Source organism: Camelus dromedarius, chromosome 36, assembly GCF_036321535.1.
Source record: "Camelus dromedarius isolate mCamDro1 chromosome 36, mCamDro1.pat, whole genome shotgun sequence".
Taxonomy (NCBI): domain Eukaryota; kingdom Metazoa; phylum Chordata; class Mammalia; order Artiodactyla; family Camelidae; genus Camelus; species Camelus dromedarius.
The window spans coordinates 13,887,367-13,899,622 of NC_087471.1; the positions used below are offsets into that span (position 1 = coordinate 13,887,367).

At 49.3% G+C, this 12,256-nt stretch overlaps 1 protein-coding gene and 1 pseudogene across 18 annotated transcripts in view; both read left to right on the forward strand.

Moving 5' to 3' along the window:
• The window catches only part of LOC105104314 (adhesion G protein-coupled receptor B1-like), a 66,945-nt pseudogene extending 58,959 nt beyond the window's left edge, over positions 1-7,986 (forward strand).
• The window catches only part of LOC116151743 (ankyrin repeat domain-containing protein 26-like), an 83,378-nt gene continuing 78,969 nt past the window's right edge, over positions 7,848-12,256 (forward strand). For 16 of the 18 annotated variants that reach the window (XM_064482521.1, XM_064482528.1, XM_064482529.1 and 13 more), the window contains exon 1: positions 7,848-7,976. The gene's annotated coding sequence lies outside the window, so the exon portion shown is untranslated. The remainder of the gene's footprint in view (positions 7,977-12,256) is intronic. The other 2 variants (XM_064482527.1, XM_064482526.1) reach the window with 2 other exon arrangements.

Consider the following 12,256-nt stretch of genomic DNA (forward strand, 5'->3'; position numbering starts at 1 on the left):
GGCCTCGGCTGTCCAGTTCGCCCTCATGGGGCTGGGCTGGACCAGCAGGGAGCTCTGCAGGGAGCAGGATGGCAGGGGAGCCGCAGGCTAAGCCTCCTCCCAGGCTCTGACACACTGGGGCCCTGTTGTGGGTTGGGTGGGGGCCAGGCTACTCCCCTTTGGCAGCTGGTGACAGGAGCCAGGCTGCCTTCTCTTAGTGACCACCTGGGACACAGGATAAGGCTGTAGCCCCACACAGGGTCTGAAGTCGGAATGAGGCAGCTCTCAGAGGGCGGGGTCGCAGGGAGCTGGGGTTCCCTGTCTGAGTGTGGCTGGATGGGGGAACCAAGGGGGGAAGTGGGGAGGGTCAGAGAAGGTGGGCCAGTCCCTGGGCCTGTGGGGTCCCTGAGGGCAGCATGGCCTTTTCTCTGAGTGAGGAGGGAGCAGCAGGAAAGTTTTGAGCAGAGCATGTGTCCTGGCATATTCCCAATGATGCCACTGTGTTGGGGACAGGCAGAGGCAGGCAGGGTGGCCGGCAGTGGGTCCCACCAGGGTGGTGGCCATGGAATGGAAAACAGCAGTGAGAGTCTCGGTGCATTTTGACATGAAGGCTGGTTGCTGATGGGTGTGTGGGCATGAGAGGGAGGGAGGCGGGAGGGTTCCTGGAGGTTGCTGCCAGCTTGGAGGGGCACAGAGGGGCCATGCTGCCCAGCCACAGGGCTTCACTTGTCCCCACATAGCAAGTGTTGGCTGGGCAGTCTGCCCCTACTGAGGTGCAGGCAGCGGGGTGAGCAAGCCAGATGCTGGTCCCACCCTCCCAGAGGAGGATGCCAGCAGGAACATAAGGCCATCACGTGGTGGGAGAACTGGGCAGAGGGGGGAGGACCCACGGGTGGTGTGCAGCTGGTGGGTGTGCAGGCCTCGAACAGCCACCGGAGGGGCAGCTTACCATGGCAGTAACTGGCCTAACACACTGTGAAGGACAACTTGGCATCGGGGGGATGTGGGATCGGGACGCCAGCTGTCCAGGGAGCAAGGTGGGTGGATGGGGGTGTCATGGGGGTGGAAGGAGGTTGCTGGCTGTATTCTTGATTGACCAAGGGATCCAAGGGCTGGGGAGCGGCAGAGGAAACTCAGGTCCCAGCTCAGGGTCAGGCCCTGGGGTGCTGACTGAGGGCAGAAGAGGAGCTCAGAAGTGGAGCGAAAGGGACAGGTGGTTGTCCCTGGGGCTTGGTGACATGGGGGCTTTGGCCAGAGTGGGGTGGGAGGAGCCTGTGGTGAGGAACTGGTGGCCTGCAGAGGAGTGGGCAGAGGCTGGGCCTCCTTGGAAACCCTGGTCTGATGGGGGAGGCACAGCCTCTTCTCTGGGAGCTCTGATTTGAGGGGTCCGGGCCCCCCTACAACCTCCCCTCAACTCAGGCAGGGAGGAGCTCCCCGCTCCTGGTGCTGTGAGAGGCCCCTGCCCCAGCTCTTTCTGTCACCCTGGACATGGGGATTGGGGAGGAGCAGATGTCACTGACCTAGATTCCTCAGGTTTGAGCCCAAGAGTGGGGGCCTGGATCCGTGACCCAGGTATTCCAAGATTCTGAAGTTCAGACAAGAGGCAGCAAGTGGTCTCCCACATGTGGAAGTGGTCACTGTGTTCAAGGAAGGGAGGACCTGCTTGTGTTGCAGAGATGGTAACAGGTGTCCCCTGCAGCAGGAAGGATTTCAGTCAGACATGGGGAAGAACTTCCAGATTTTGTGGGTATATGAGGATGTATCCTAGAGGTGTAACTGAAAGAAGGAGGGCTAAGGATCCCCTGACGTTTGCCAGGTCAGGGTGTGCCTAAGATGCAAGAGAGGGTCCTCCGGTCAGAGACCACAACCCACATGTCCTGCTTGGGGCCAGTCCTTGGCTGATGTGCAGGGCAGCCTGGAAAGCTCTGCAAATGGCCTGGGAAACCTCTGTTGATGGGGCTCTGCCCTGGTGTTGAATGGGCCTTAGGGAGGCCCCCCTCCACCTGGTCTGGGTGTTAGACCATCCTTGAGGGTCCCTTTCAGGTCTGTGATTCCCAGTCCTGATTGCACAGCTCAGGTGTTGTAGGCTTTTGCAAGGTGGAGGGGATGTGAGGTGGTGAGACAAACAGAAACTGGAATCCTGGCCCTCCTGTGTTTTGCTGTGTGGCGTCCGGCAATCCTCCCACCTCTTTGAGCCTCAGTTTCTTCACAGAGCTGAGCTGTGAATTATTTCCAAGATTAAATGAGAAAATGGACAGGAAGCTGTTAATATTGAGATGGGGGAGGGGGCAAGGAGAAGCTTCCTGTCCCTGTGCTGGAGGTCAGGAGCCCGTGCATGCTTCCCTGATCATCTCCACCAGGGACTGCAGAGCCAGGGGACACTTGATGGGGGAGAGGCCGAGGCCAAAGAGCCCGCGTTGCAATCCTCCAAGTTTTGAGTGAGCCCAGCAGGTGCCCGCCTCCTGGGCTGCCAGCCTGAGTAACTGGTTCTCTGGAGGGGCCAGGGTTGCAGGCTGCGGGACCACGGGAGACAGCGGTGCAGACCTAGCCCCTCGGAAGGCAAGGAGGCCACAAGCCCTAGGAGACCAGAGCCCCTGGGGATCCCCATTTGTGGGAGCCACAGCCCATAGGGGGAATGGTGGTGTCCTGCAGTTAGGTGCAGGCAGGATGTGTACCCAGGGCATCCACCCTGAGCCTGGGAAGTGGTCAGCAGGTGCAAGTGCAAAGTCACTTCTGTGCTGCCGTGGGCCTGTGCTAGGAGCGGTCCTTGCTGGGGTCGGCCATTCAAACATCTAAACGAGTGAGAGAGGTTGGGGTAGGACGGCGCCTTCTCCACTGCTGGGCGGGGACCAGTGTTCGTGTCTGGGACGTGCCTTAGTGCGGGTGGGGAAGGGGCACCTGTGAGAATGCATCACTGCTGCCCACACCTGCACTCTTCACAGCTGCTAATGCCTGGGATGATGTCAGCCACGTGCACGCACTTGGCTCCCTAAGGACTTGGAGCTGAATGTCCCCTAAGCATAGGGTGGACTGTAGCCTGATAGCAGGGCACTAGGTCAAATGTGACAGCAGTGTGGCCAGGAGGTGTGTTCCCAGGAGAGGAGGTGCCGGCTCTGTGCGTCCTGCAGCTCAGCCTCTCCTGACACATAACCTTTGCCATCGCACTCTCGGGGCCTGTCCTACCACCTGCAGGTCACCCCTCTGCAAGGACCTGCTCTCCGGCCCTCTGCCCAGCGTCCATCAGCCCCAGCTCTTACATGGTTTGGAAATGTGTTACTCAGTTGTCCTTGTCCCAGTGGCCTCTGTGAAGGATCCCAGGCACCATTTGTTGGGTGGGTGGGCTAGCGGCAGGTGGAGGGGCAGACAGGGGGGTCAGGGTGCTGTGCTTGTGTGAGAGGTAACCGGGCTGGGAGTCGGGACTGTGGTATCAAGTGGGTAGGGCAGGGGTTCGGTGGGGAGCGAGGGGCCTCAGAGAGCGAGGGCAGCAGACCTCGAAGGAGTCTGCACGTCCTCTGCTCCCATTTCCACTGAACTCGCCCCCTGTCCACATTGCTGACCCTTCACCTCTACAGGGTCCAGTCCTACTTGATGAGGGGGCACCTTCCCGGGGGCATGCAGTCCCTTGCCTCACCTTCCCCTGGGCTGGGCGCCATAAGCCTGTGGAGCCCCAGGGCCCCACTGCTGAGTCTGTTTAGGGACTGTCGACTAAAATAAAACCACACAATGTGAGAGTTGTGGGCTAAGTCTTATTGGGGGCAAAATGAGGATTATAGCCTAGGAGACAGCGTCCCAGAGAGCTATGAGAAGCTGTTCTGAGGAGGCAGGGGAGAGCTCAGTGTTACATGTGGTTTCAGTGAAGAGGGGGTTGTGTGCGCAGTCAAGCACACACTTAGGCAGAGGCTAGCTGCTCGTCAGGGGGAGCGGTTGTCACCGTTGACAAATTTAGTGTTTTTCCAGTTTGGAGGAGACACAAGATTTTATAATCTCCTTAAAATACCTATCTGAAGGCCTGCTCTACCAGTTTTCCCAGAGCAGAGAGCGCCTCATTCCTGATCTCCATCCTGAACGCCTTCCAGGTGTGTTGGAGGTCAGAGGCTGCAGTGGCTCACAGTTGAATCCAAGCCGAGTTAGATGGTAGGTGGCAACGTTATCCAGTCCTTGTAGAGGGAGATGGCGAGTGCCAGTGTTTAGTTAGCAGGATGGTCTGTCCATCAGCAAGCCTGGGGCTGCCTCTCCCAAATCTCCCCAGAACCTGGCCCCTTTGCCTTTCTCCACTCTACCCAAGGTGTGCAGGCAGGTGAGGCCTCAGCTCCTATGAAGCCCTCGCAGGTGCCCTTCCAGCAGAGGAAACCTCGAAGCCCTCAGCGTCTGCTGCCAGTGTCTGTGCCTTCAACACAGCCAGCGTTGAGGGGACCTGGCCTTGAGATCCGTGCCTTCCCTGTCCCCATTGCAGTGTTAAACCTTGTCCTGATGGCTTCAAGGATGGTGTGTCACTCCTCAAATGTCTGTCTGTTCCTAAGTCCCTGGGCTCTGCCCTCTCACTGAACCCTGAGTTAGACTCCTTTGTTCCGCAGACTGACCCCAGCCACCCCCCACCTCCCCACAGGCCCTCTCCCTGCCCAGGGGCAGGTCCACCTGTAGTCAACGCTGCCCCTCCCCCCCCGCTGAGCTCAGTGGCTTTGATTGAAGGAATGGGCAGGCGACGGAACAGCAGGTGTGGAGGGGGCTGCGCCGGGGTGGGTGGTGAGGACCCTGGTTGCTGATCCCCCCCCGGGGGCTGACCTCGTGGCCGGGCCAGATTGGGCTGGTGCTGACGCCTCCCACCACCCCCCCCGAACTAGTCTTATTCCTTTACGTTTTGGAAAAGCTCCCATTCTCATAAAGTAGTTTCTTTTTCCATTTTAGGGAATTATATCTCTCTTTTGATAATTTTGTTTACTAGTGTTTCTTTCACGTGACAAAGGAATGGTTTTGTTCTTTGGAAAGGCTAAGCCAACCGAATGAATACTGACATTTAGGTCTAGGGCCGAAGAGAAATCAGTTTCTTCCTACCACCAATTATGCTGCGGGCATGAAAAGCGTAAAAGTGAAAAATAGAGTCACCATTCATTACAGATCTTTAGATTCCGTAGTGGCTCATTTGGCCAGAATAGGAGTTACAGACAAATAGGAAAGAAATCGCCTAATGTTTTCTGGAAAAAGACGGCTTTTTGTACAACTACATACTCTATCCCCCAAAATCTTACATGTTGCTTTTATGGAATAAAAAGTAGAGTGTGTAAACATATATAAATTTATGTATAATATATATTTTATAACATATAAATATATTCAATGGAATATATATATACATATTTATATATGCCGTTCAGCATATCACAGTAATTAATGACTGAGAAAATCAGTTTTTTCAAATAAAAATAGCCTATCAATAGCTTTCTTTCTGGAATACAATTTTGAAAATGTTTAATCTTAACTACACCACTAAGTACAGGTTGACGGATGATTACACAGATCTTAAAAGCAGTGATAAAGACCACTATCAGAAAACCTAATTGCCTTATCTTCATTCTAGATTAGACAGTTTGGTCGTTTTACAGTTTGTCAGTTTGTAGCATCTTTCATAAAGTTAGTAAATTGACTTTTTCAAGGATATATTGTGCTTGAGTATCCTGAAGGTGAAACAAAGATTTATTAACTATTTTCCCATGGCAAGAATATCCTGTAGGAGTTGCATTGGACAAATTAGTTGAATTTCAGCTTTTCTTTACCTACTGTGATTTCTGTCTCCTTTTCATATTTGAGGGACTTTTGCATATCTTTCTTGGCTCGACAAGTGTATTGTCCAGCCATGTTTTTTTGTCCCTTTAATTGTGGAATTATTGCTATTTAAAAGGAATTTCACAGACGCATGCAATTCTTCCCAAATACATTGCACCAATACCACAGTTTTTACATGATGAATAGACATAGTACGTCCTAGGACTTGTGAACAGTGAACACTGTGATGTGCTCTCTAACAAACTTAGTCCAACTGATGTCTTACTGCCACCCACTGAAGTCCCATGTGTGCTGTGTTCTGCATCTTTAGTTTTAAAATTTGCAGTCATTCCCAATGTATGTAAAATTTCTACTCCCAGAAAAGTGCACATGTTCATTCAGTTTTAGGGGTAGGCATTTAGCCAACCACTGAAAGTAATATAAAACTAACGCAAAATACAATCATTTACCACAGGAGTTTGGATTTGTTGAATGATGTGTAAACATACTGGCATCATTGCTGCCAGGGCAAAGCACCACAGAAGCCAACTTGTAACAGGGTGACATGCTCGTGCGTTATCAAAGAACAGCTAGTTTGAGCTGGAATGGTCAGGGTCAGCTCTGTGACATTTCTGGGAGAGTAGAACCCAAATAGCCACCTAGTTTGTGGGCGTGTAGTGACCACGGGGAGTTGAGAATTATACTTAGCAATACGAATGTATCTTGTTCAGGAGAGTGAAGAGTGTGACATAGCTGAAGGAAAGGAGCTACACAGGGAAACAGTGACAACTGATGACTAGGGCAGGTTGCATTGCAGAGGCTCTTAAAAAAGAAATGTTTCTGAAAACCAAATTTAAAGATCCATTGAAACTCTGAAGGTTTTTTGAGTAGGTGAGTGAAAGAGTAAAATTATGACTTAAGATAAATTGAGAGCAATGCTTACTAATATGTCTTCCCAGGATCGTTGATGAACAGTTTCTCCAAAAGACTCTCCCAGGTCAAATCAATGGGGAAATACCGGGTGTCTTTACTCTGGGTTTTCTCTAAGACATTAACATGTTAATGGGCACTTTGATGTCCTAAAGGAAAAGACAGCATTTCCCAAACACATTTGACCACGGAACACTGTCTAGGAAAACAATGTGGGGACCACGTATCCCATATACTACTGCCAGTGTGTCTACAAACTGATTTATGTAAGATGGGGACTGATGTATAATTTTAAATCACTCACTTGATTTACAGCTTAATTCTTTGTTCCCAAATTGGTAACAATGCAAGACCTCTCCATTTTCTCCATAAGTGTATGTGTGTTTTGGAGTCTTCTACTGCCAAGAAGTTAGGAGGTGGTGGGATGTGGAATGACGCTTCCCTGGCCCTCTGTGTTGTCTGAGTACCCTGGGTGCCTGCTGAGCTGTCCTAGTTGCTGCCTGGTCCTGGGGAGCTGGCCTGCACAAGTGTTGCTGAGAGCTGTCTCATCACATCCAGTGACGTTACTCCTTCCCTTCCATTGTGAGACTGATGGGAACGGTTTTCCCTGATCTGTTCCGTGTTGAGGTGCAGGAAGTTCTGTGTGACTCTACCAGGCTCTGTCTTAGAGATGCGAGTTCACTGTTCTGTGAGGGCTTCCTGATTCCTCTTGTTTTCTATGCAGGAAGTGGTGCACATGTCCTGTACACCTCATTGTTCTGGGCTTTCCCCATGAGATTCCCACCTAAATCTTCATGCATGAATTGTTTTTGTTTCTTACGAAACTGAATGTTAAAACTCATAGGCAACGAACGGCTCTGTTATTCCTCATATTCTTGTGTAACTTCTGTTCTCTGAGGAATGGTCTGTCTCTTAAGACAGGTTAAGATGGAGTAAGATAGAGGCAAGAAATATGTGGGGAGAAAAATCAATGATTATTTTACAAATACTCCCTACCAGATTTCTTAATACCCTGTGGAAAATGCTGGTCTAAAGAAGGGAGAGTTAACAACTCATGAAGAAGAGTAGGTGCATGGTAGGAATGCTGTCTTGAGTCTTGAGTATCGTGTGTGGTCGATGACGGTCACAGCCCTCAGTAAGAGATGAGTAACTCATTGTCTTTGTGGTCATTCATGCAGCCCTCCCCGACATGGACTCATGACAAGCATCTTGCTGTTGGGAACTCTTCCTCCACCGTATGAAGGCAGCCAGGCTTGCTTGCTGAAGAGATGGGGATCTGCCTAGAGCCAGCACCAAGCAACAGACACGTGAGTCGGCTCCAGCTGCGCTGCCCGTTGGCTGCAGGTGCAGAAGTGACTTTAGTTGAGATGCAGACTGCCCTGATGCGCCTCCACCAAGGGGTTAATATGGGCCATAAGCAGATAAAGTGGTTATCTAACTCATTTTTATTAAATGAATATAAACATAGAGAATAGAGGAGGAAGAAAAGTGAAACAGTATGTGAGGAATAAAGATAGAAGAGAGGAAGGGTCAAAGGTGATCATGGCCATTTTTGTTCTTCAGGGACTTCGAGAATTGTGGACAGGCATGTGCGCAGACCCGTGGTAGATGAGCACTTGGCCTCGTACTGTCCTTGTGGGTTTGTGTAAATGACTGCCACTGTCATTTGCGTTGATTCCAGGAGTTGTTCTATTGTCACTGATGAATTCAAAAACAGTTATCTGGACTCCTCCCCCAGCCACAGCATCCTCACAGCAACTGCCCAGAATCCTCCCCTCCTTCCTGCCCTTCTCACTCAAAGTCAACCGCTTTTCCCACTCCCTTCCTGCTGCCTTCTTTCTTCCTTCCAGGAGTTTCTAAAGTCAGTCACCTTTGTTCCTTCTATTCCAGCATTCTCCAGTTACGCTGCACCAGTCCCATACAAGATTCTCTCCCTCTGCCCCTTTCTCTCCCCCATCTCTCTCTTAGATGCAGACTCTTCACCCTGGAGTGTAGAGTGACTTGCCCAAGGCCACAGACCCAGTAAGAGGTGGAGTTGCCACCCAGCTCCCAGGAGAGCACAGCCTCTGGGTGGGATGCCCCATTGCAGATTCCAGGCAGCAGGGTCAGAAGAGAGAGCTCAGCCCTCTTTCCACATTAATGGGGGAGCTGGACAGATTCTTTCCATTCCCTTCGTGATCTGTAAAATCTGAAACCATTTCCTGTTTTTGGCTTGAATCTCAGACCATCAGTGCTATCTGAGAGGGAGTACAGAGAACATTGGGGGAGCCCCTGCTCCCTGCCCCCTTCTCCCTGGTAATGAAGTGCTTGATTCAGTAGGTGGCACTGTGGTGCATGCGCTGAGCTTGAGGGATGAGGAAAATGCCCTCTCTCTTCCATTCTAGTGTTTTCCTTCACTAATAAGTTAGACCTTGGGTGGGTCTTTGAACCCCTGGGTGCTTTCAGCTTCCTTTTGTGTAAAACAGAGATATGCATATCTGCCTTTCCAGCTCTGCAGGATTCTGCTAAGGATCAAATCGTGTAACGCACACGATGATGCTCTGGAGTACACAGAAGCTCTTCATTTTGTATTTCTAGGTATATTTATATTCATTAGGTTTAAAAACTAAAATGAATAAATTCCTCTAAGGGCACAGAAGAAGGACTCTTTGTGTCTTAGCTGACTGTTTATCCTTAAGGATAACCATTTATTTGTTTCAAGGAGAAGACCTGGCTCTCAGTAAAGATGTTCATGCCTTTTCAGGACATGAAATGTGCTTTGGATGTGCTTTGTTTAAATTTCACCCCAGGGAACCCAGCTCAGTAAACACTTTCTATGTGTAGGCCGGCAGCACCCACAATCAAGGCAGTGAGACTTAACCTAACCTTCAGAATGAAAGTATACATAGAACCCTGATTAAATAAGTGTTATTTCCCTGCTGAGAATCTTGGTTGGGGCTCAGTTCTTACTGTAACGTGTTATGCAAATACTATAGAGAGCATGGGTAAGTCTCCTCTGTAGCAAACCGTGTCTTTGATTACAGCAACACAGGGCTGGGAATCAAAGATTTGGGTTCTAGTCACTGTTTTGCCAGGGACTCACAGTGCGACCTTGAGAGAGTGACTCAATCTTCCAGAGCCTCAAAGTCTTCATCTTGTACGAGGGACATGAAGGGCTTGCCCCCTTTGGCTGCCCCTCCCCCACCACAGAGTCCAGATTTTTGAAAACATCTACTAATCTACATTTATTCCCTGATAATTAATTCATTTCCCCAAGTCTAAAAATCAAAGACATTTGTAACTGGTAGCCAGAGATTCTGACCAGACTTACATAATCAGAGTTAACACACTGAGCTGAGATCATTTCAGCTGGAAGCAGAGGAGTGTGACGTTTAGTTTGTCATGAAGCTTCATGGTGGGTGGGGGTGGGGGTGTTGGGCTTTTTGCAATATTGACAATAACTCACCAAGTCCTGTCACTGCCTGTGCCCAACCCCAAAGGTCTGTATAAAGGGGAATCACCCAAGTGCCCACTCACTCCGGGTTTTCATCCAGCTCTAGGAATCTCAGATGCGTTTATCCTGGGGATTTAGGAAAGCACACCACCTCCAGCGTCCCTGGCCTCAGGACGCTTCCATTCTAGTGAAAGGGGAGACAGACAAAAAACACCCCAAAATAGTAGGTGACCCATAAGGTATCTTAGAAGTTGATAAGTGCTTCAGAAAGAAACAGCAGAGGAAGGGGGTGAGGAGTGGTGGGGCAAGGCTGCAGGTGATGGTCAGGGTAACATCTGAACAAAGGCTCGAAGGAAGTGAGAAAGCAAGGCACGCATGACTAGAAGGGAAACAGCATTTCAAGCTGAGACAACAGTAGATGCAAAGGCCCTGGGGTGGAACATGTCTAGCATGCTCAGAGACCAGCAAGAATGCCAGAGGTGGGAGCAGAGTGAACCTGGCAGGTAGTCAGAGATAAGCTCAGCAAGGTGAGGAGAGCCGCTCTTGTAGGACTATGGGCCAGTGTGAGAGCTTGGCTGTTACTCTGAGTCATGCAGGAGCCATGGAAGTGTAATAGGGAAGAACAAATCTGATTCCATGTTGGGTCTTTTTCTTTTACTTTAACCTTTCAAAAAAACTGTGATATAAATACAAATTTGAGAAATAGAAAGCTGAACAAGATGAATTCGTTTTCTTTACTTCTGAGAGTATTTAATATGCTGACGCTAATGCTTCCAATAGGGTGAGTTTAATGTGCAGAGTTTGCTAAACATCTGGGGCATGGAGCCCTATTCATCCCCTAGAGTAACACCTCTCCTTGAGAAACCTCGATCCAGACCGCAGGAACAGTCTTAGGACTACAACGCGGTAATTATCATTAAAAGCAGGAACATTTTCTATCCAAAATGGGTTGTTTGCTGTTCTTGCCTGGAGACAGATGAATAGATGAGATAGTATTACTACTTTTAGACAACAGTTAAGTGGTTCTTTCCATTTAGATTAAATTCAGTCAATGAGTTTCTGAGCTACAACTATGTTGCAGACCCAACTGTCTGGTTTAGATACCATTTGCATCTTCAGGAAGTTCTCAGAATTCCAAGCAGGAGACAAAACACATGGGAACCCTTATTTGCCATAAGTTTTGATAAACGCATTTCCCAATGTATCTACAAAGATGATAGGAGAGGAGAGTTTAGGGAAAGAAAATAGCAGAGAAGATGGAAATAGGGCAGGTCTTAGAGCCAGCAAATGTGGGTTTGCGTTTTACTTTGCCATTGCAGATGTGCGACATCTGGGGAGGTTGTATAGCTACTCCAAGCTCATAATGTGGACTAAATATCACTGCAACTCAGGGTTGCTTGGGAGGGTTAAAGGTCATAAATGCATGCCCAAGCTGGCTTGTTGTAGGTGCTTAGTCAGTGGTGGCTTAACCAATTCTGTTGATGGCAATAACAAATGAACACAGCTATGCCAATGACATTCCTGCCTGGAGAATATAATAAGGTTGGTTCCAGAAAACTTATTGAGAGGTATTGATATTTAATTTGCTCCCAAAATAATGGCTGTGAAGATAAATAAGAAGGTCAATTCAGAGGGCAAGGGAAGGAAATCGCACTGGGGCTTTTGGCATGAGTTAATGCCCGGCTAGGTTGTGAAGACTCTTACGCAGAAAGATAAGTTGAAATAGCTGATGCATACTTTGGGGGTCCCACTGATGGTTTTGAAAGTAGCGGCATAGGCATAGTCAAGTTCTATAAAGATGCACTGGGACGACCCTCTCTTGCTGAGGTGTAGACTGAGCTCTCCACACCTGCTGACCACTCAAGAGCTGGTGATGAGTCTCGCTGCCCTGTGTATGGCCCACTGAGCTTTAAATTTGTCTACAGCCCACATTTGGTGATTCTGGGCCCAGATCCACTCTAGCTGCTTCCCTGTACTTAAGAAAAAGTGTTGTCACATTGTGCTGTCCAGAATTTAAAGTTCATTGGAGACCATTAATTCAAGAGTTCCACATCAATTTGATTCTCATCTCTTGCCATTTAAAAATATTTTTTTCTGATCAACTTACAATAAACACACATACACACACACAAGCACGCACATACACATGATTCA